Source organism: Aedes albopictus, chromosome 3 (assembly GCF_035046485.1).
Source record: "Aedes albopictus strain Foshan chromosome 3, AalbF5, whole genome shotgun sequence".
Taxonomy (NCBI): Eukaryota; Metazoa; Arthropoda; class Insecta; order Diptera; family Culicidae; genus Aedes; species Aedes albopictus.
Window position 1 is genome coordinate 203,913,255 of NC_085138.1, and position 22,715 is coordinate 203,935,969.

The 22,715-nt window shown below is 39.3% G+C and overlaps 1 protein-coding gene and 1 long non-coding RNA gene across 6 annotated transcripts in view; one reads left to right on the top strand and one right to left on the bottom strand.

The window, feature by feature from the left end:
- The window catches only part of LOC109416152 (TWiK family of potassium channels protein 7), a 345,001-nt gene that overhangs the window by 210,487 nt on the left and 111,799 nt on the right, over positions 1 to 22,715 (bottom strand). The gene's annotated exons all lie outside the window — the stretch shown is intronic.
- LOC109413221 (uncharacterized) lies at positions 1,391 to 3,528 on the top strand. 5 transcript variants are annotated; one of them, XR_009995737.1, is made up of 5 exons: positions 1,391 to 1,844; positions 1,904 to 1,956; positions 2,066 to 2,155; positions 3,038 to 3,153; positions 3,213 to 3,528. It is a non-coding gene; the product is annotated as an uncharacterized LOC109413221 (long non-coding RNA). The 5 variants fall into 5 exon arrangements; XR_009995735.1 differs by having other exon boundaries at positions 1,904 to 2,155; XR_009995739.1 differs by having other exon boundaries at positions 1,904 to 2,155; positions 3,051 to 3,153; positions 3,199 to 3,528.

The window sequence follows — 22,715 nt, forward strand, 5'->3', positions numbered from 1 at the left end:
ATTTCTTTTTTTAAATCCTACCTTCTGTAAATATTTGGCGTGTAAATCTAACTGAAAATGCAACCTACAAGCAACAATTTGAAAATATTTTCCCGGAACACCAGAAAAACTCAAAATTTTACCAGAATTTAATAGTTTCAAAATTCAGTACAGTTTTAAACAATTAGGAAGAAACCTAATTTATTGAAATATCTCTGCCCTTACTAAGGAATTATTTGTAATTTATACAATGACAAGGTATATCACTTTAAATAGCAAAATTAAGACATTTTTCGCGACCCACCAAAAATCAGCCCGCGACCCATAGTTTGAGAAACGCTGCATTACACGAATGAAATCGCGGCTAAAATCCTGATCAAGGTCTCCTGACGGGCCAATGCAAAAAATTCATCCAAGGCGATTTGACGCTCGTAAATATCGCCTTCGCTAGCGCCCACCTTAGCCAGAGAGTCCGCCTTCTCATTGCCCGGAATCGAGCAAAATGTGAAGGGACCCAGGGTGATGGTGTATGAGCGTTCGGACAAAGCACTCAAGATTTAGCGTATTCCATTCAGGAAGTACGCTGAGTGCTTCATCAGTTTCATTGACCGAACAGCCTCCAGAGAGCTTAGACTGTCGGTAAAAATGAAGTAGTGCTCAGGTGGAAGAGTGCTAATGTACTCTAAGGTGTAGTATAGGGCCGCTAGCTCAGCAACGTATACCGAACAGGGCTCTCTCAAATTTTTATGCTGCCGTCTATCACCGATTGCAAGAGAGTTCGTGGGGCAATATCGCGCTACAACGGGGCAGACGTGCCCACACATCACTTGTTCATCGATTTCAAATCGGCGTATGCTACAATCGATCGAGAACAGCTATGGCAGATTATGCACGAATACGGATTCCCGGATAAACTGATACGATTGATCAAGGCGACGATGGATCGAGTGATGTGCGTAGTTCGAGTATCAGGGACACTCTCGAGTCCCTTCGAATCTCGCAGAGGGTTACGGCAAGGTGATGGTCTTTCGTGCTTGCTTTTCAAAATTGCTTTAGAGGGTGTAATTAGGAGATAAACACGAGTGGAATGATTTTCACGAAGTCCGTTCTGCTGCTTGTTTTCGCTGATGATATTGATATTATTGCTCGTAAATCTGAGCCGATGGCGGAAGCGTACATCCGACTAAAGAGTGAAGTGAGGCGAGTCGGATTAGTCATTAATGTGTCGAAGACAAAGTACATGATGGCATAGGGCTCCAGGGAGGAATCACCGCGCCCGCCACCCCGAATTTATATCGACGGTGATGAAATCGAGGCGGTTGAAGACTTTGTGTACTTGGGCTCATTGGTGACTGCCGACAACGACTATAAACATGCATCTTACTTTCTTACAAAAATAAGAGAACAGATGTATGCACTGGTCGAAAGATCATACAAGATTACCTTTGTATGGGTCCCCTCACATTGCTCAATTTATGGCAATGAGAAGGCGGACTCTCTCGCAAAGGTGGGCGCACAGGAAGGTGAGATCTATGAAAGAAGAATTTCACACGATGAATTTTGTTACAGTTAAGAATTAGCGATGAATTTGTAAGCCTAGATAAATTTAAGTGTACGCTAGAAAAAAAAAATCATCGACTAAATAAATCATGAGCACCCCCACATTGCTTGAAATGTCAAAGGGTATGGAAAATTATATTGCTGATTACCATGACGTGCCAGGCCAGCAGCGAAGCTTCCGCCTAAACACACATACGAACGGGACACATAAAGAAAGCCGTCCGACCGAGCGGTGGTGAGTGCGCCATAGTGCCGAAAATTTTATAATCGCGCAGGCGGTTAGATACCAGTTCTAGCTCGCGAATGTGAGTAATACCGCATATACGAGAAACCCAGTTACAGTAATTGATGTACTCCCCAGCAGACGACCTCTATTCGGTACTTTCGGACTAGGCCTCGCACGAGCAGGCGAGTCGGGTACAGCACGTGGTGTTCACTGTGCCATTCATCAGAACTGTAGATCGTAAGTGAAAATATCATTGGTTTAACGCGTGGAAGGCATTAACAAACCCGATATACGATATAGGTTCATCCCGATCGGCCTCGCACCACTGACATCGCAGCGGCAAGCATCATTGGAACGAGCCCAACTCGTCATCGTAGGCTCGTAAGACCAGTATGTTGAGTCACGATTGGTAGCACACCCCACGGATTAAGTCATCCCCTTAATGCTAGAACTAGGTAACTCGAAATTTGACGTTTTTGAGTTGAATATACCATTATATCGAGCTTTTTGAGCTCTATTATATATCCAAAGACCAATGAAATACGATTATAAACGACGCAAATATTCACCAGTTTCAAAACTAGGTATCTCAGTGTAGAATACAAGAACTGAGTGCTATAACTAGGTAACTGAGAAAATCATATCTATTTCCAATCGCACAGGTTAAAATCTATCGGACGCTTGGACGTGGAAATGTTACTAGTCATTTTTTTGTTAGTAGATTGAAAATCTACTACTGTTTTTCATTTTAGGCAAAAAAAAAATGAAATATTTTACTTGTATTGATTTAGCTAGAACTGTGATTGTTCGTAGACGATTATTTTATGAACATTTTGAGGTGTCATGTGGTGATATAGCAGGCATCCTAGCGAATTCAGTAATTACACGTTAATTTCAATATGTGAACCCTTTTAAATTTGCATACTGCAACAAGAAAGCTGAAAAGAATGATATCAATAGTGGTAAAAACTAGGTATCTCAGAACATCTCCTCCATTATTTATGTTGCATTTTGAGTGCTATAACTAGGTAACTCGACAATTTTTTAACCATTTATTATTTTTATCAAAAGTTTAAGCCAAAATAGTTCAAAACTTTTTCTTGTAGCAGAAAGAGTAGAAGCTGAATAAGCAATAAATGCTAAAAAATAATCATTTTCAAGGCTCCATGCCTTTGGAACAACTGCATGAAAAATTGTCAAAATTTCAAAGTCGTTTTTCTCGAAACTATGATTTTCGAGTTACCTAGTTCTAGCATTAAGGGGACGAAGTAGTACTCTTCCTTAGGAACGCGAGTAGGAACATCGAATTCCACTCCGGAGATACTGCCAGAAGGCGGCAAGCAAGCGAATCAGAGGATACACTTCGACCGAACAAGCGCCGTAACCGGGTAAGGAAACACACACTAGTGAACCTACGTACCAGCGTCTAACAGAAGCATTTCGATAGGGCTTTGTTCCAGATCTCTCAGGTGTCACGAGCGCACTTGCTGCCGAGAGCAATCTCAGGTTGACGGTGCTGGTTTTCCAACTGCCAGACGGTCCGGTTTGATTAGGCGCAGGAGGAGCGCCTGAAGCGAGGACGGAGACCAGACGGAGAGTTGAATTTCCGATCGCGGCCGACCTCCATCTTAAGAAGGAAAAGGAGCAAGCTTCCTGGCACATCTCGTGTCATGCATGGTATGTAAGAAACACTCCACTGAGTGCAACGTTCGGGTGAGCAGACCCGTCTAATCATAAGCCAATATGTATTAGGTGTAAGAAACAGAGCAGGGACAGTTAGGCTCATTGATGCAGAGCAATAAATCTATGCAATGTTCTAGAATTCTTGGGCGGTCTAGCAATTCTTTCCCATTGATGGGATGATTGGTATAAGCAACAATTTTTCTATTTAGTTCGTAGGAGTTCTCCTCAAAGTTGGCAACATGATTGGCGAGATGGCCAACTGGGACGGTGGTTACATTCTATTATTCCTAATGTTTCTTTGCGAGCGTTGCATTACGGTTTTGATGAAGGTCGAGACTTCATACGTGTGATGTCAAGACTTATGTCCAACCATTACTCGCTAGGCGCGCATTTACATAGAATAAATCTTGCGCTCGATAATATTTGCACTAAGTGCGGTTCCGGTTATGATGACATCGACCACGTAGTTTGGCAATGCCCGGATAATGACGCCTCCAGAGCGCTACTATTGGATACCCTTGAGGCCCATATAGCCGAGGCGGTAAACGCACGGGTATTCAGCATGACCATGCTGAGGGTGACGGGTTCGATTCCCGGTCGGTCCAGGATCTTTTCGTAAAGGAAATTTTTTTGACTTCCTTGGGCATAGAGTATCTTCGTGCCTGCCACACGATATACACATGCAAAATGGTCATTGGCAGAGGAAGCTCTCAGTTAATAACTGTGGAAGTGCTCATAGAACACTAAGCTGAGAAGCAGGCTTTGTCCCAGTGAGGACGTTACGCTAAGAAGAGGAGGAGGAGGCCCGAGGTAGACAACCCTTTGTTCCAGTAAGAGATGTATTGGGAACCCGCGATCTAATCTATATGCGGTCCATTTATGAGTTTCTTCGCATGTGTTGTATAAAGGTTTAATCTCCCTGTGTTTTTTCGCTTCAGTTTTTTTTCTCTGTGTTTTGTCCTTTTGTGTTTTGTTCCTGGCCATCCGGCAGATGAAAATCCTTGACAAGCCCATGCCAACACCAGAGGCGACGCCAAAAGCCATGATACCTCCCGGATGTGCTACAGCAAACCCTGAAACCTTATCCTGGCCATGCCTTTCCTTAAAAAATAATGTGACCCGCTAACCTCGAGCAGCCACGAGTACCCTGGCCTCCTCCCAGTACTAACCTTGATATAAGAAAGCAATATCGTTGTATGTTATTGAATACAAAAAATGAATCTCGGCTCCGTAAAGCGTTGAACGCGATTGAACCATAAATAAACGAACTAGATAAAAAAACGACTCCAGCAGAGAAATTCAGAGACGCATTGTGGCAGGAAATCGTGCTTACTTTGGACTCTTCAAAACTCTACCTCTACGATCGAATAAAGTTTCTCCGTAACACGAAATTAACTATGTACAAAACGCTGATTAGACCGGTAGTCCTCTATGGGCACGAAACATGGACCCTTCGTGCAGAGGACCAACGCCCTTGGAGTTTTCGAACGAAAAGTGTTGCGTACCATCTACGGTGTAGTGCAGATGGAAGACGGTACTTAAAAAAGGCTAATGAACCACGAGCTGTATCAGCTGCTGAGAGAACCGACCATCATCCACACCGCGAAAATCGGGAGGCTACGGTGGACGGGTGGCGTCATCAGGATGTTGGATAGCAACCCGACTAAAATGGTTCACGAGAGTCATCCGACCGGTACAAGAAGACGTGGTGCGCAGCGAGCAAAGTGGGTCGACCAAGTGGAGGGCGATCTGCGGACCCTACGCAGAGTGCGGAACTGAAGACAAACAGCCATGGACCGAGTGGAATGGAGACGGCTATGTACAGCAGAGGTGTTCCTATAGTGGTGAGTCCCATAAGAATTCAATGGGATGCGCCACTATAGGAACCAATGTTAAATTTTACCTCCATAATAGGAACTGCGTACCTATAGTTGGTGCAAGTGATTTATTAGCAAAAATTGAAATAAACAATGGTTTTTACTTTTTTCTAGCAAACTTAAGTGAAAAACTACCGATTAACGTTTTCAGACTTTTTATTTTGTGATATTATCAATTTTATTTAATTATTTTTCTACAGGGAGCTACTAATAGCACCACTATTGGTACATTTACCCTAACTATGTTGTTTATATCGCAAGAAATGGAGAAAACAACAATATTGTTGCCCAAAGTTTTGTTCAAACAGCATCAAATTAGTCAATGAATCATAAAACCCACACTTTTTGCACCATTTCATTGCAGAAACAGAGAATTGACCTTCTCACCATACTAAAATTCAGCTCATTACTACAAATCTAGTACTTCACCGATATGTCCTATTGTTTGTCAATTTTTGCAGGGACGATTGTTTATGATTCCAAAGAAAATATCCAATGCGAAAAATCATTACTCAACAATTGATCCCAGCAGCAATCTTCAGCATAATCATGCTAACTTGCGCTAAATACACTAGTTTACAGCATTTTTGAACTCGGTAAGCTGATGATCATTTTTGGTGTAGAATCATGCCCTCAGTTCGAAAACGCAAAAGAAAAAAATTACAGTAGAGCGGAAATTTTTTCGACTTTCCATACAAGGTTGATGATTTGAAATCGATTGTTGTTCTACTTTTAAGCAAAGTCGCTCACTTCACACATCTCATTCTCCGTAATCAATGCTCCGATTGAGCTGAATTTTTTACTGTAACTCGCCTACATATGATATGTCAAATAAACGTTGAGAAAGAATTTTTATATTGTTTTTTTCTTATTGAAAAAAATACATTTCTTCATATATTTTTGGAAATTTGGCTAAAATTTAAGGAGATCGTCCCTAAAACTCGCCAATATATTGAATTTCATCAATCTGACGCAAAACCTTCATTCAGATGATTGAATGGTATTGTATTCAGCTTTTAATTTATGGAAAAAGATTTGTAATTGGTTGAAGAAAACGCAAGATATTTGAATTTGAGTAAATTCCATATTTTTAAAAGTTGTAAAACGTGATATTGAGCTAAAACTCAAAAACTGTTCTACTTAAAATTTTTTGAAGCACGGTTTCGAAATCAGTGCTAAATTGTACTTCAAAAACTTTGGTCGTTGACTGAAGTTCACGACTTTCGTTTTATTTTGTAAACTAGTGATATTATTAAGCTACCAAGCGTATCACGAATAAGCCGACCCTGCACCACAGCAAACATCGCTTACCAACAAAGAGAATAACGATAGTGCTGCATATAAAGTTTCAGCTACATTGATTTTCTCATTCGGAATTAAGTTTAAAATCTATCCTTATAATCTAAGCAATTATTCTCTCCGCGGTGTTTTATGGCGGACCCGAAGTGGGACGTAAATGCAAAATAATTTGCTTTGTGTTCACGGACGACTGCTTTCCAGGTGGAACTTTTGTGGTGATGATAAAACAACTATTATCGTCCCAGTAAAGAAAACCTTCACAAATTTGTTGGTTTTGTGCCATTTACACAGTTAATTGATCGGCTTTTTATATGTGGATCATGTTTGTATGTTGTATGTTTGATAACGAACGAAATCTACATTTTTTTTCAGGCTGGAATCTATCAAGTCGAAACAATACTTGTAAATGGTTGTAGAAGATGATATTTTTTGCATGAATAAATTCTTTTTTTCAATACTGCTTAAAATTATTAAAACATTGCATTGAGTCGTCATTTTGCCATCAAAACACTCGGTGTGCAGCTACAACTCCATACAAAGTAACAGCCAAAATTCTCAAAAACTAATTTGATGTTATTGAATTATTTACACAGGTACACTTAAGTTTTTTTACGCGGTTTTTTACGCAGTTTTTTTTACGCGGTCCGTCCTAAAAAAACGCGTTATTTCAAAAACCGTCGTAAAAAAACCGCGTTATTTAAAAAAACCATCGTAAAAAAAAACTGCGATTTTTCAAAAACACGCGAAAAATAGTCAGGACCACATCTACCGTGACTTGACTTTTTACCGCGTGTTGTTCACGCGATTCCATTACCGTCGTAAAAAAAAACTTCAGTGTATATAAAACGATATTTGCGTAAATAACCTAATTTTTGAGAATGTGAATGTTAATTGCAGTTATTCAAATTATTTCTTGTAAATCCACTTTCTCTTGAATAATAAATGATCTTGTTTAAACATATTACAATTTGTCTGTTTGGGAAGCAATAATTAGCTGACCCTGTTGAAAAAAACAATAAAGCTAAACGAGTTGAACAAGTCGTTTAGATAATACACTCGTCTAGAGGATAAGCATCCATATATTATTTCAACACCGGTATATCACCCTTTCTGGGCAACTTCAGAAAAAGGGAGCAAACCCCCGCTAATAAAAAAAAGAGCATAATCCCTAAACAGTGACGACTGAGGACAAGATTTATGTGTGGCGGATGGCCTGCCACGCAACAAACGTAAATTGCCTTATAAGTGCCTTTTAACAAAACCGTGAAAGCATGTTCAACAAAGATGTAGGTAGGCTATTTATAAGGACCGTGGCATTCGTTTTGATTTTTTTTTTATTGTTATACGTAGGCCGAGCACACAGACGAGTAAGAAAAATGAGAAATGGCTGGCAGATTTGTGTTTTGAGTTCATGTGATGTGTGGGTTAATCTGTATACAAAGATTTCGTAGATACGGTAGATGTGATTAGCATAGAAACTTTTTTCCTCTTAATATGATGAAGATGAAACAGAGCTAAGTTTTCAATTTAGTGATCCTGCTCTCTCCAAAATTAACGTATCAGTTAATTGCATTACATACACTCAGGCAAATAAACCTAAGATTATCATAAGGTCTAACTTATGAAATGGCCTTTAAACAATTCATAACGGCTAGAACGATTTTCATAAGGTCGGTCAATGACGCAGAATCGACTCACAGTTTGGCTTTTATACACATTTAGCAACACGATATTCTCAAGCGTCGATAGCCGTGTGGGTTGGGCACGCGCTCAGTGATCTCGACGTTCATGGATCGATTCCAGTCTGCATCATTTTGTGAGTTTTCTGCTCTTTTCATAAGTTTATCTTATGTAATTAGGTGATACTAAGCATGTTTAATTTTCATAAGGTATTCTTTTGGCATCCATACTTTACAGTTATGGCTAAATTTCATAAGGTATTATGATGAATTTCGATAGTTTACTTCGCTGAATGTAATAATGTGAATCAAATAGCTTAATTCTCACAGCCAACACATATCGTAAACCATTGTGTGTAAAAAATCGTATATTCTCATATATTGAATCAGAATTGTATAATAATATGTATATTTGTTGACCATAATTGCGTAAAATCGCATTCTATGCCAAATTAAATTTCAATTACGATTTTATTTCATATAGTCGTCTCCGATCATAAAAGGTGCGAGATACTATCGGTAGAATCGCACAGAATTGGATAGAATCATGAAAAAACAGACATTCTTAGTGTCAAACTGCAAGTTCGCTAGCATCGTATATATGATTTCTTTGAATCGTGGAAATCATCGCTTCACTTCGTATATGAATCTGCTAAATCGAGCTTGCTATCTAAAGGTATGATGAAAATCGGTGAAATCGTATACAACTATAACAATGTTGTATATTGATCGTTTGTGTCACACTTGCGTCGTATACGAAGTGAACGAAATCGTAGACGTATATTCATTTTTATAGTCGCATATGATTGTTACTGCACTTTTAATAGTCCAATCTTAATCACGAAAATCGTAAATGGTTTTGTTTACATATTTGTAAACAAAATGGTTTGTTCACATATTTTCCTGTAACGTGGGTAGATCACCTTAGAACGGTGCGTTACGGTGTAAGATCTACCACATTGCATCAAATTTTAATCTTGCTATTTTACTGCCTAAAGTGGTATAACACCAGATTAAAATTTGATGTATTTTTATAATGGTTATGTTTTAATTTATGTTTTGTTCTTAACTGCTAATAAACCTTTTGTTTTAGGAGGATTCAGGTAATTTTATTGTATAATAATATCATGTTTTAAAAATAATAACTGTAACGAGCGTATCACTTATGTTTTATTCAATCCTTTATTCTCTTTTCAGTGAAGAATCTTACTACCATTCCTGGCGCACTAATCAATATTTTTTAGCAAATCACCGTATACATCACCATATTAATACATGCGAACATGTTTAAATATCTATATCGTTATCTGGAAGCGTTTGGTACGGGAGGTTCACGCTTCCATCTTTCCCCTCAATTTCAAGGTGTAGAATGTTTTCAAATATTGACTATGTTGAAATCTTTCTATCCCTTGAAATCTTCTCTGCGGTACATGCTGCGCAGTTGGCCTGGCCGTTAGACAAGAAAAATTATAGACTTGAATAGTCTTCATTTTCCAGGATGCATTCAAGTAATGGCTGCGCTAGTGTGTGATTAGATTAGATGATTAGATATTTGTATGATGGAGAAAGAGAAAAAAAATGTATTCATCGCAAATTTGTATTTTGTAATTGTTGACACATTCCAACCATGGTAGCAATAATTTTAACCAAATATATAGGTTTTCATACTAGCAGATGACTTACAATAAGTGATGTATAGATTCCAACAACGATGTGAATTCCGGGCCAATTTTATTGATTATGAATGAATTTATTCTATTCAAAATAATGGTTTCCCAAACTGTGGGTCGCAACCTTCATCGCCAACCTTCATCCAGGGGGTCGCGAGGGACAGTAAAATATTTTACTGTAATAGACAACAAATGAGGAAATTTCTATGGGGGGTCACAAAGACTACGTTTGCTGGAAAAAGGGGGTCGCGCTACCTGAAAGTTTGGGAACCTATGTTCTAAATCATGGCATGACATTGTATCTTGGAACTACCCAGTGAGTAAAATGATCGATTTTTCTTGATTGATAATTCAAAATAAAAAGACAAGGAGCGCGTTTGTAACGATTTTCATAGTTTTCAATTATGATTTTTTCACAACCATGCCGCTTTGACAATCATAAGTTGTAGGTATGAAACACAAGCACAACAGCTATAAAATAAATAAGCGAGTAATGAAACAGAAAAATCGTCCATTTATAAATTACAACTTATGAAAATTATAAGTGTTTTTGCCTCAGTGCACAAGTATGAAAATACCACAGAAAAACAGACGTAACACTCTGATAATTACTGTCGTACACCGATTTAACGGTCTATTTAAAATTTAATAATTGGCAAACTAGCCATCCGTTGCGCTCGCATCGTTTTTGTTCGAGTTTGACGTTTGTCCACTACCGCCACCTAGTTGATGGCGGTTTAGCTGATGGACCAGCCGCCACATCGACTGCGCCAGTTTCCAGCTCCCTCTCGCCCACTAGTCATCAAGAGATCAACGTTTACTACCAGAACGTTGGCGGCATGAATAGTAGTATCGCGGATTTCCGTGTTGCTATCTCCGACAGTTGCTACGACATCATCGTTCTTACCGAGACTTGGTTGGATGCACGAACACTCTCCCGCAACGTTTTTGGCAATGACTACGAGGTTTTTAGATGTGATAGGAGTGCCGATAACAGCACAAAACTAACAGGTGGGGGCGTTCTAGTAGCTGTGAATTCTAGGCACAAAGCGAGGAGAATAGATAACTCCTCTTGGACTCGCTTGGAGCAAGTATGGGCTTCGATCAAACTGGGCGATCGTACACTTTTTCTCTGTGTGCTGTATATCCCTCCTGATCGGGTACGTGATGCTTCTCCCATTGAATCGCATTGCCGGTCGATCTTTTCCATTCTGGAAATCGCCAAACCCAGAGATGAAGTCATCATGATGGGTGACTTCAATCTTTCAGAGATCACGTGGAAGGCATCATGCAATGGATTTCTCTTTCCTGACGTGGAGCGGTCAGTCATTCACTCCACCGCATCTTGTCTTTTGGACAACTATAGTGCTGCAACTCTCGCTCAAATCAACCACGTCACCAATCAGAACAACCGTAGTCTGGACCTCTGCTTCGTCAGTGCACAGGACACTGCTCCACCCATATGCGAAGCGCCGGCTCCTCTAGTGAAATTAACAGTCCACCATCCTCCTTTGCTGTTAACAATCGACGCAAAGTCGCCTCTTGAATTCGACATTTCACCGATCGCCGTTTCCTATGATTTCCACAAGGCTGATCATCGGAGCATCGCCGAAGGACCGAGGACATTGAGGTGGCTGCTCAAACCTTGTCCAATGTGCTGGCATACGTTATTGACAGACACGTCCCCAAAAAGCTGCACCGCAATACATCGCGTCGTCCTTGGGAAACAAGCGAACTGCGTATGTTGAAATCTGGAAAGAGGGCCGCTCTGAGGAAATTCACCAGACACCGCACACTGCAACTCCGGAACTACTATGTGAGGATCAATTACGAATATAAGCGCATTGCGAAACAATGCTTACTTCGTTATCAGCGTGGCATGCAGAGGAAGCTTAAATCTCGTCCTAAACAGTTTTGGAAATTCGTAAACGAACAGCGTCAAGAATCCGGTTTGCCATCGTCTATGATGTTCAACGGCGATGTGGCCTCCTCTCCGCAAGATATATGTAATCTCTTTGCCGATAAATTTGCTAGTGTCTTCACCGATGAGCAACTGGATGACAACAACGTCACACTCGCCGCTAGCACAGTTCCACACCTTGGGCAATCGCTGAGCAGTGTAGACATCGATGAAAACATGATTGCCAGGGCTTCCGTTAAGCTCAAGACGTCGCACAACCCGGGACCCGATGGAATTCCATCGGTATTAGTCAAGGCGCAAATCATCAACCTATTGCCACCACTGCTTCACGTTTTCCGACTCTCCGTAACTACTGGCCTGGCCTGTTTCCGTCCACATGGAAGCTTGCGCACATGTTCCCAGTACATAAAAAAGGGAACAGGCAAGAGATTGGCAACTATCGCGGTATTACTTCGCTCTGCGCCATCGCCAAGTTGTTCGAGATTGTCATCATGGACCCGTTGCTCGATCACAGCAAATCGTTTATTAGCACCGAGTAACATGGATTTCTGCCTGGTCGCTCAACGGCCACTAATTTGCTGTGTCTTACCTCCTATATCATCGAGAGCATGGAGAAACGCGTTCAAACCGATGTCATTTACACCGACCTGACTGCAGCATTCGATAAATTGAACCATCGTATTGCTGTAGCTAAACTCGATCGGCTGGGGATACATGGAACCCTCCTGCAATGGTTTCAATCTTATCTTACTTATCGCCGCCTGTCTGTCGTCATAGGTGACTGTCAGTCCGTTTCATTTGCCGCAACGTCTGGTATCCCACAAGGTAGCCACTTGGGTCCACTGATCTTTTTGATATATTTTAATGACGGGAACTTGGTGATCAAATGCCCACGGTTATCCTACGCAGATGATCTCAAACTGTATCTTCGTGTTCGATCGATTGAAGACTGCTACTTCCTCCAACGTCAGCTGAATGCGTTTGCTGAATGGTGTAGTCTAAACCGAATGGAGGTTAACCCGTCCAAGTGCTCGGTGATTTCTTTTACGAACAAAAAACGGTCAATACTATTTGATTACAGTTTGTCAGGCACCCAAATTGAACGCGTCAGTCAAGTCAAAGACCTTGGTGTAGTTTTGGATGAAAAGCTCTCTTTTAAACAACATATCAACTACGCCGTCGGAAAAGCCTCTAGCATTCTCGGCTTCATATTCAGAATAGCAAGAGAGTTCACGGATATTTTCTGCCTTAAGTCCTTGTACTGTGCCCTATCCTGATCCATACTTGAGTACTGTTCGGTTGTCTGGAACCCATACTACAACAATGGAGTTGAAAGGATTGAGTCTGTTCAACGGCGTTTTTTTAAGATATGCTCTTCGACGTTTGCCTTGGTCCAATCCGTATAATTTGCCAAGTTATGAAAGCCGTTGCCAGCTGATACATCTGGAACCTTTATCGACCCGTAGGGACACAGCCAGGGCTTTACTAGTCTCGGACACTCTGCAAGGACGCCTTGATTGCCCCGCCATTCTGGGTCAACTAAATATTAATGTTCAACCTCGTGCTCTTCGCAACAATTACATGCTGCGGCCACCCTTAAGGACAAGGTATTTGGAGTACATAGCTCAAAATTTCTAGAGCACCGTTTTTTAGAACCGTTGAACGGATTTGGATGAAAATGCATCACGCTAATTGTTCAGTGGTTGTCAACAGCGTGATGCATTTTAATCCAAATCCGTTCAACGGTTCTACAAAACGGTGCTCTAGAAATTTTGAGCAATGTACTCCAAATACCTTGTCCTTAAACCGGACGAACTACAGTATGTTTGGGGGTGTTAACGGCCTGCAACGTAACTTCAATAGAGTTTGTTCATTATTCGATTTTAATGTGTCTCGTCAAATACTTCGTCGGAGGTTTAGTTTGTTTTTTTTCAAGGCGTAATTAGTTTGTAGTTTTGTGTGTTTTTTTTTTTGTTTGATAATTTTGACTATTAACTGGATTGTGTTAACAGTTTTTCTTGTGCTTATGTTTAAGTTTTATTTTTGACTGCGATATGTTACTTTGTCATGTTAGACTTTAGATTTAAGTAAAATCATTGGGGCTTATATAGAGCCTGTTGATTAGATAAATAAATTACAATTACAATTACAATTACCACGTCCAGCACCAAATTTTTGTATGTATGTGAATGGCAGCCGTTGGGATCGACAGGATAGACGAGTGCACAGATGAACTGAATTCATCGCGGTCCGAGAATTTTGACACTACAGCGGGGTCGTTCCTAATCAGAATTGTTCAATTCTGATTGGAAATCTTTCATTTCTGATTGGAAGCGACCCCGCTCTAGTGTCAAAATTCTCGGACCGCGATGAATTCAGTTCATCGGTGCACTCGTCTATTGGCATCATCCTCTCTCTCTCTCTCTCTCTCTCTCTCTCTCTCTCTCTCTCTCTCTCTCTCTCTCTCTCTCTCTCTCTCTTTCTCTTCCTTACCTTCGCGGTACACCCGTTAGGGATCACTTCGAGAAGGGGGTACATTCTAATGGACTTATAGACGAGTGCACCGATGAACTGAATTCATCGCAGTCCGAGAATTTTGACACTACAGCGGGGTCGTTCTACGGTGTCCCACCACTTGGCCGAACGCCGTTTGGCCGAACGCCATTTGGCCAAATGTCATCTGGCCGAATGGGTCGTTCATGACCAAAGAATTCAGAGGGTTTTTTTTTACATTCTAACTATCAATATGATTATAAGGAATATTTCCTTCTTTTAATCATAGGCGAATCTTTCTAGTTTTGCCATTCAGGGATTAGTTGGCGTTGAAACTGCATATATTTTTCCAAAAAAATTTCTTTCTTTCAAATCATGGACTGTTTTTTGGAGTTATGTATACTGATGTGGAGAACAGTGCCATGGTCCATTAATTTCATCATTCATGTTTCGGCCAAACGACATTCGACTAAATGGCTTTCGGCCAAATGACCCTTTCAGCCAAATGACCGTTTCGGCCAAATGACGCTTTCGGCCAAATGACCCTTCGGCCAAATGACCCTTTCGGCCAAATGACCCTTTCGGCCAAATGGCGTTCGGCGAAACGGCATTCGGACATATGACATTCGGCCAAATGACCCGGAACCGACTTCTACTTTGGGCACTTTTCTTTTATTACACAGTCAATTTTGAACCAAAGAATTAAGGTGAAGGTTGCCAGGGATAATAAGTTTGACTCTTGCCCTAATCACTCTTTCGCTGCTCACCAACATGTTTTATTTTCTCATAAAACATTTTAAAATGGATTTTTTTTTTCAGATGAACCACCACTATGGGATGCAATTTTAACCAAGCTTGATAATTCTCCTCAAAACCAAAAGTGTTTTGCAACATGCTCTAGAGCGGTGTTTTACTTCTGCCTCGTCGCGAGGGAGCGAACGATCTCCTAACAGAGAGGCAATAAAAATTGAACGAGGAAGAGAGGAATAAAAAAAGAGCCGATGATGATTTCAGATAAAAGACTGCGATTTTTGCCTCGAGAGTCTTTCTTTGTATGGGGATAGAACTCACGAGAGCTTTTTGCGTGTGAGTGGATGTAAGAAACACAACAAGGATTATGAGTGTTGGACTCACTGCGCGACAAGCTCACGCTCGTTGCTGTTGGGGATTTGCATTGTGATTTCTGAGTTTTATTTTTCTCCTCAGAAAATCGCCGAAATTACCTCCTCATTTTCTCGTGAGGGAGTTTCTGTCAAGCCTGATTTTAACTCATAAACAGCGATCGATGGTTCTGTTATCTGATGAATCGTATTGGCTGTATAATATTTGAAATGGTTACAATGTTTGGCAAAAATACACAGGCTTGTTTCGTGATAAACGTGTGCAGCGGTTTGATCAATGTTACCCTACGTTGAACAACACCACACAGTTTCACGGTAGGCTTTTGCGTTCTAGCGAACCGCGATTTAAAATTGATTCGGGTTTTCTACCACAAAAGTGGAAAACGCGTAGATTTTTTTTGTAATAAACGGTTGATGAGGCGAATGTGCGAATATATTCAATAGAAACTATAGTTTCTAATAACACTAGTTTACAGCATTTTTGAACTCGGTAAGCTGATGATCATTTTTGGTGTAGAATCATGCCCTGAGTTCGAAAACGCGAAGGAAAAAAATTACAGTAGAGCGGAATTTTTTTCGACTTTCCATACAAAGTTGATGATTTGAAATCGATTTTTGTTCTATTTTTAAGCAAAGTCGCTCACATCAAACGTCTCATTCTCCGTAATCAAAGCTCCGATTGAGCTGAAATTTTTACTGTAACTCGCCTACATATGATATGTCAAATAAACGTGGAGAAAGAATTTTTAAGTTGATTTTTTCTTATTGAAAAAAATACATTTCTTCAAAAAATTTTGGGAATTTTGCTAAAATTCAAGAAGATTGTCCCTAAAACTCGCCAATATCTTGAATTTCATCAATCTGACGCAAAACCTGTATTCAGATGATCGAATGGTTTTGTTTTCAGCTTTTAATTCATGGAAAAAGATTTAAAATTGGTTGAACGAAACGCAATATATTCGAATTTTAGTAAATTACATATTTTGAAAAGTTACAAAACTCGATATTGAGCTTAAACTTAAAAACTGTTCTACTTAAAATTTTTTGAAGGTCGGTTTCGAAATCAGCACTAAATTGTGCTTCAAAAATTTTGGTCGTTGACAGAAGTTCACGACTTTCGTTTTATTTTGTAAACTTGTGTAATCGATCAATGATGAGTGGTGTTTTGTCTGAAACCCCTCAACTGCATCTGCTGTTCTGCTACTCTCTGCATCGACCAATGTGGCGCTAGCTTCTACGCGTGAAAAAAATCGCTAAAAGTGAAAACACAAATATTTTATGGCGAATACACTCAGCGAAAAAAAACTAGCGAAATTCATCGAAATACCTTATGAAAATGTGCTATAACTTATTCTTGAGACGATTTTACGTCATAAAGTGACCTTATAAAATTCATCCGAATCATTATGAACTATTTAAAGGCCGTTTCATAAGTTGGGCCTTATGGAAATCTTTAGGTTATTTGGCTGAGTGTAGCTTGTAGCCTAAAGCCAAATTTCTCAGAGTGGAACACATTATTCGAAAAGAAAGTTGGTATTGATTGTGCACAATGGTGACCACTACGGCATTGATTGACGATATTGATTGACGGCAAATAAATAAAAAAACTACGAAGCCTAACAAATATTTTTTTTGGAAAAAGCTTTCTATTCCAAGTAATTCTATTTCTATTTCAAATTTCAAGTCAATAATTATTGGTTTGGGATTGGCTGAGTTTTAGCGGGAAAGTTCCAAAAATACCAGGCACTGACCAACTGGCTATTTATAGGTTCAAAATGCATTTTGACGTAAACTACGTCTTGAACCGACTTTTCGAACCCTCTAACCCTCAGAATACTCTTTTCGAATGAGTGTAATCAATTTTGTACCTGTTAATTCCGCCCTTCTTTATCCTTTATCCGCCCTAATTTATCCTTTGACAAATACGCGTATTTTGACTACCACGTGTAATCTTTCTCAGTGTCAGTTATCCACTGTGGTAGACGCATGGTTAAAAGATGCAGCGGCTGGGGTCTCAAACCATCAGGACGCATTTGCCCAGTTCGGTAGCAGATGGGTGAGAAATCCCTCCTGAATGTTGAACAAATTTAGTATTGTGAAATCAAATTTAAACAGCCCCTATGAGGGCTACAATTTTAAATTTTCTGCAAGAGTTGATTCCGAATTAAGGACAAATGCCTTGAAATCTCGCTATTTTCTATGCTCTGTCGCAGCAAACTCAATATACAAATAATTTTTGACCAATAATATATTTTAAAACCATTGTGCGGCGCACAAAATTGGAAATGAAATAAGAAGAAGAAATGTAAACATCGTGACTGTCAGTCAGCTGTCTCCTCTTTTTTAGGTGGAACGCTTACCATGGACTTATCCACCGATGAACAGAATTCATCGCCGTCCGAGAATTTTGACACTAGAGCGGGGCCATTCCCAATCAGAATCGTTAAATTCTGATTGGAACGGCCCCGCTCTAGTGTCAAAATTCTCGGACCGCGATGAATTCGGTTCATCGGTGGATAGACGAGTGCACCGATGAACTGAATTCATCGCAGTCCGAGAATTTTGACACTACAGCGGGGTCGTTCCCAATCAGAATTGTTCAATTCTGATTGGAAATCTTTCACTTCTGATTGGAAGCGACCCCGCTGTAGTGTCAAAATTCTCGGACCGCGATGAATTTAGTTCATCGGTGCACTCGTCTATCCACCGATGAACCGAATTCATCGCGGTCCGAGAATTTTGACACTAGAGCGGGGCCGTTCCAATCAGAATTTAACGATTCTGATTGGGAATGGCCCCGCTCTAGTGTCAAAATTCTCGGACGGCGATGAATTCTGTTCATCGGTGGATAAGTCCATGGTAAGCGTTCCACCTAAAAAAGAGGAGACAGCTGACTGACAGTCACGATGTTTACATTTCTTCTTCTTATTTCATTTCCAATTTTGTGCGCCGCACAATGGTTTTAAAATATATTATTGGTCAAAAATTATTTGTATATTGAGTTTGCTGCGACAGAGCATAGAAAATAGCGAGATTTCAAGGCATTTGTCCTTAATTCGGAATCAACTCTTGCAGAAAATTTAAAATTGTAGCCCTCATAGGGGCTGTTTAAATTTGATTTCACAATACTAAATTTGTTCAACATTCAGGAGGGATTTCTCACCCATCTGCTACCGAACTGGGCAAATGCGTCCTGATGGTTTGAGACCCCAGCCGCTGCATCTTTTAACCATGCGTCTACCACAGTGGATAACTGACACTGAGAAAGATTACACGTGGTAGTCAAAATACGCGTATTTGTCAAAGGATAAATTAGGGCGGATAAAGGATAAAGAAGGGCGGAATTAACAGGTACAAAATTGATTACACTCATTCGAAAAGAGTATTCTGAGGGTTAGAGGGTTCGAAAAGTCGGTTCAAGACGTAGTTTACGTCAAAATGCATTTTGAACCTATAAATAGCCAGTTGGTCAGTGCCTGGTATTTTTGGAACTTTCCCGCTAAAACTCAGCCAATCCCAAACCAATAATTATTGACTTGAAATTTGAAATAGAAATAGAATTACTTGGAATAGAAAGCTTTTTCCAAAAAAAATATTTGTTAGGCTTCGTAGTTTTTTTATTTATTTGCCGTCAATCAATATCGTCAATCAATGCCGTAGTGGTCACCATTGTGCACAATCAATACCAACTTTCTTTTCGAATAATGTGTTCCACTCTGAGAAATTTGGCTTTAGGCTACAAGCTACACTCAGCCAAATAACCTAAAGATTTCCATAAGGCCCAACTTATGAAACGGCCTTTAAATAGTTCATAATGATTCGGATGAATTTTATAAGGTCACTTTATGACGTAAAATCGTCTCAAGAATAAGTTATAGCACATTTTCATAAGGTATTTCGATGAATTTCGCTAGTTTTTTTTCGCTGAGTGTATTCGCCATAAAATATTTGTGTTTTCACTTTTAGCGATTTTTTTCACGCGTAGAAGCTAGCGCCACATTGGTCGATGCAGAGAGTAGCAGAACAGCAGATGCAGTTGAGGGGTTTCAGACAAAACACCACTCATCATTGATCGATTACACAAGTTTACAAAATAAAACGAAAGTCGTGAACTTCTGTCAACGACCAAAATTTTTGAAGCACAATTTAGTGCTGATTTCGAAACCGACCTTCAAAAAATTTTAAGTAGAACAGTTTTTAAGTTTAAGCTCAATATCGAGTTTTGTAACTTTTCAAAATATGTAATTTACTAAAATTCGAATATATTGCGTTTCGTTCAACCAATTTTAAATCTTTTTCCATGAATTAAAAGCTGAAAACAAAACCATTCGATCATCTGAATACAGGTTTTGCGTCAGATTGATGAAATTCAAGATATTGGCGAGTTTTAGGGACAATCTTCTTGAATTTTAGCAAAATTCCCAAAATTTTTTGAAGAAATGTATTTTTTTCAATAAGAAAAAATCAACTTAAAAATTCTTTCTCCACGTTTATTTGACATATCATATGTAGGCGAGTTACAGTAAAAATTTCAGCTCAATCGGAGCTTTGATTACGGAGAATGAGACGTTTGATGTGAGCGACTTTGCTTAAAAATAGAACAAAAATCGATTTCAAATCATCAACTTTGTATGGAAAGTCGAAAAAATTTCCGCTCTACTGTAATTTTTTTCCTTCGCGTTTTCGAACTCAGGGCATGATTCTACACCAAAAATGATCATCAGCTTACCGAGTTCAAAAATGCTGTAAACTAGTGTTATTAGAAACTATAGTTTCTATTGAATATATTCGCACATTCGCCTCATCAACCGTTTATTACAAAAAAAATCTACGCGTTTTCCACTTTTGTGGTAGAAAACCCGAATCAATTTTAAATCGCGGTTCGCTAGAACGGAAAAGCGTACCGTGAAACTGTGTGGTGTTGTTCAACGTAGGGTAACATTGATCAAACCGCTGCACACGTTTATCACGAAACAAGCCTGTGTATTTTTGCCAAACATTGTAACCATTTCAAATATTATACAGCCAATACGATTCATCAGATAACAGAACCATCGATCGCTGTTTATGAGTTAAAATCAGGCTTGACAGAAACTCCCTCACGAGAAAATGAGGAGGTAATTTCGGCGATTTTCTGAGGAGAAAAATAAAACTCAGAAATCACAATGCAAATCCCCAACAGCAACGAGCGTGAGCTTGTCGCGCAGTGAGTCCAACACTCATAATCCTTGTTGTGTTTCTTACATCCACTCACACGCAAAAAGCTCTCGTGAGTTCTATCCCCATACAAAGAAAGACTCTCGAGGCAAAAATCGCAGTCTTTTATCTGAAATCATCATCGGCTCTTTTTTTATTCCTCTCTTCCTCGCTCAATTTTTATTGCCTCTCTGTTAGGAGATCGTTCGCTCCCTCGCGACGAGGCAGAAGTAAAACACCGCTCTAGAGCATGTTGCAAAACACTTTTGGTTTTGAGGAGAATTATCAAGCTTGGTTAAAATTGCATCCCATAGTGGTGGTTCATCTGAAAAAAAAAATCCATTTTAAAATGTTTTATGAGAAAATAAAACATGTTGGTGAGCAGCGAAAGAGTGATTAGGGCAGGAGTCAAACTTATTATCCCTGGCAACCTTCACCTTAATTCTTTGGTTCAAAATTGACTGTGTAATAAAAGAAAAGTGCCCAAAGTAGAAGTCGGTTCCGGGTCATTTGGCCGAATGTCATATGTCCGAATGCCGTTTCGCCGAACGCCATTTGGCCGAAAGGGTCATTTGGCCGAAAGGGTCATTTGGCCGAAGGGTCATTTGGCCGAAAGCGTCATTTGGCCGAAACGGTCATTTAGCTGAAAGGGTCATTTGGCCGAAAGCCATTTAGTCGAATGTCGTTTGGCCGAAACATGAATGATGAAATTAATGGACCATGGCACTGTTCTCCACATCAGTATACATAACTCCAAAAACCCGATTTAATCCACCTATGGTGAACAGAACCCTTCTTACACTTATTAAAAATATTGTTGTATTATGCGTATTAAGCAAATTTATTTTGTGCGATTGGCCAAAAGTTCTAGAAAATATTGTGGATTTGACATCTAGTGAAATGGTTCCCAAAATAGCATAGACCATGGACTTACCAGTAATGCCAGATACCTCCAAGAATCTTATATGGAATGTTAAAAAAATAGCTTTCATATTCTGGAATATTGTATCTTTTGTTAACTGCCAAATAATCTTGAATCGATTAACAAATGGATAAAAAAAAAACAGCAAGATGCACTTTGTCTAATATCTCTTAATCAGTCGAATAAATTAACTCCGAAGTACTTGGTATTCATGGTTATGGTGTTGAAAGGACAAAAATGATACATCTACTAAGTTAATCAGTTTTGGCATTAACTAGTTAATTTGGCTGTACAGTTCTTGCATTTTTCCCACAATATATAAATTTAAAGCTTTCATTTAACATATTGTTAGTTTCCTAAAATTCCTGTGTATTTGTAATTTGTTAATTATAATTTTGTTGAAAACAATAACCTGCTAGAATACACTTTGTATGAGATCAGCATTATTTATTGAAAAATAATTTCCCATAGACTGGTCAAAAACAAATGCAAGATAACAAGTGAATATAATAAAAAAAATAATTTATTGAAATACTCTACGTAAGATATCTCAGTAATCAAATGTCGAATCGAAATAAAATTTCAGGGCCTTATACAAGCATATTGTAGCTTTCATTTGGTGCTTAGAGAACCCAAATCGGTTGACAGACGGCTGAGATATTTATTATGGTACCCTTGGTCAAAAATCTCAAAAAGTTAACCTGTATTACTCCCAAGTACTCTTTGAAAGATATCTCGGTAACCAAATGTCCAATCCTAATGAAAATGTATAGGGTTCTACTAGAATGTTGTAGCTTTTATTTGGTGCCAGGATAACCGAAATCGGTTGACAGACGGCTAAGATATTTATTATGATACTTTTGGTCAAAAATCTCAAAAGGTTTAGTTGTATAAATTCGAAATACTCTTCGAAAGATATCTCTGTAACCAAATGTCCAATCGAAATAAAATTTCTGGGCGATCTACTAGGATGCTGTAGCTTTCATTTGGTGCCAAGAGAACCCAAATCGATTGACAAACGGTCGAAATATTTATTATGATACACTTGGTCAAAAATCTTAAAAAGTTTAGAAGTATGACTCATAAGTA